General features: G+C 31.8%; 1 long non-coding RNA gene across 1 annotated transcript; it reads left to right on the forward strand.

Annotated features, from left to right (window-relative positions):
• Positions 1 to 1,119: 1,119 nt before the first annotated feature.
• LOC136824880 (uncharacterized) lies at positions 1,120 to 2,248 on the forward strand. Its single transcript, XR_010849184.1, has 3 exons — positions 1,120 to 1,222; positions 1,708 to 1,781; positions 2,178 to 2,248. It is a non-coding gene; the product is annotated as an uncharacterized lncRNA (long non-coding RNA).
• Positions 2,249 to 2,254: the final 6 nt, after the last annotated feature.

The following is a 2,254-nucleotide window of genomic DNA, read 5'->3' on the forward strand; positions in this document are numbered from 1 at the left end:
CCTTTTGGAGAATTTTTGAAGTAGCACAAACCGTCAATAGAAACAACGCAACGGGTATGGCAGGTAAAAAAACACTACAAACCCGAAATTTTCCTTTTCGTAGGTAAAATCACCGTAAAATCGCTTAAGTTCAACAGTAAGAGTGTAAAGTTTTGGGGATAAAACTAGAAACTTCGGTGATGATTTTGTCACCAACTCAATTTTTTTGTAAAAAGAAGTAACCTGCTGCTGCATGGACTTAGGCCAAAAAAAAAGTAGTCTTTTTTCTGGAAATCGTTCGGGTGAACTTATTTTTGAAAGTAACCCAGCCGCAAAAAAGAAATTTTTTTTTTGTGCTGTCAGAAATTTAAACTGAATATTTCAGACAACTAGGCTCAAAAAGCTAAACGTTTTCTCAAGAAAACAAAGGTTTTGTAACAGAGTAAATAATATACAGCAAAGACGAACGAACATTCTTATTAAATATTGGTATTGTATAATATTTGTGACGTCAATCTTAAATATAAATGATTTCGGCTTTCTCTTTTATTTTTGTTTGTTGTTTGTTCTAACAATGCTTTTTGTTTATATTCCACGTGCATTTGATCGCAGACATTTTTATACAATTTACATTTATACATAAATAGAAAGAGAAAAAAATCAAGTGTTTTAGAAAAATCTAAAAATGTGAAGAAAAAAAAATTTGTGGCTGCCCGGGTGAGTTTTTTTTTTGTCACCCGCATTTCCGGAAACAAGACTCCTTTTTTTGGCCTTATCCCTAATTACAGTTTCATGTTGAATAATCAAAAACTGACTGACTCCAGCATAAGAACAATGACAACAAAAAATTTTGTACACACTTTTACTAATCATACATCACATATCAGTGTGTTATTGATTTGATTGAATAGAACCAACAAAACTTCAACAAATTGAATGCAATAATTGAGATTCAATGGCAAAATTTTGGGTATTATTTTTTTGACTTGATTATCTTCAATAGATAAGCACTGGGGGTTGATATTTTCTAATATTTAAACCAGACTTACTCTTGATATAAGTAGCCAGTAAAATTTGATGGTCATTCAAGAACCATTCTGACGCTTGTCAATAACATTTATCTTTTCAATCTTTCTACTTCTAGTTCTATCCCAAGGGTTGCCAAAGTACTTCAAAGAAGTTTCAGTTAATGAAGTTGATTGTCCAAATTTGACGGAGAAACCATGGGGACTAGCTGCCAAAGGTAACAAAGTATGAAATTTTAACGCTTTTGATATAGTGTGGACACAAACTTAGCCTGTTGTAAACATCTCAAACTTGTTAAAGTTGGGTTTTTCTTTGATCGATTTAGTTTTGGTAATATATTTTTCAATTGTAATTCAAGTCTGTTAGGTTTGGTAATTACCAATCAGCCGATCAATGAGATTTAAAATTTCATTTGGCACCTTCTAGAGATCAGATTAAAAGGAAGGTTGTAGTCACTGTGATTGAAAAAATAATAAGATGTTTCCAACCTGTTGGAATTAGATGAGGGATGTCGGGATTAGACCAACTTACGGTATTCAACAATAGTAATAATAGAGACAGAGTGCTATTAGGAATAGTTTTCAATTCAATATAAGCGACTTGTTTGTTGTATATATTCACATGTTTGTCAATATCGTGATAATGTACGTTACAGTACGTTAGCGTATTATGTGATTAATTAATAGAATAGTAATTTTGTAGGAATCTGTGGCAGTCCAAAGAATTTAGATGTTGGTGGACCACCATATCTTGTTCCTACAGTTCAAAGAGACAAGGTTTGAAAATCATAACATTTTTGTATGATATCTACAAGTTAATATACTACATTATTGGAACTAATTTTCGCAGGTTTTAATTTTAGCATTTTTCGCGGTTTTTCGTCAAAATCGCGAAAATTTGATCCGCGAAAAAATTTTGAGAGTTGAAAACTGCGAAAATTAATTCCCGCAAAATACAATTTTTTCCAATTTTATCGAAAAATTTGAAAAATCCCTAGGAAAATGAAAGAAATTTGTCCAAAAAAGGGGGAAGCCGCGAAAATTAAAACCCGCGAAAATTCCAGAATGGAAAAAACCACGAAAATTAAAACCCGCGAAATGCAGTTTCTTTTTTAAATTATAATATTTTTGATCAGCTGATGGATTTTGGTTTATTTTGTTGTTTTATATTAGATCTACAAATTTGAAGAACTTGCAAAATTGACAGGAATCAAAGATACATTTTTTATTGGAGCTGGGGCTGGCCCATG

This window comes from Clytia hemisphaerica, unplaced genomic scaffold (assembly GCF_902728285.1).
Source record: "Clytia hemisphaerica strain Z4C2 unplaced genomic scaffold, Clytia hemisphaerica genome assembly, whole genome shotgun sequence".
In the NCBI taxonomy this organism is placed as follows: Eukaryota; Metazoa; Cnidaria; class Hydrozoa; order Leptothecata; family Clytiidae; genus Clytia; species Clytia hemisphaerica.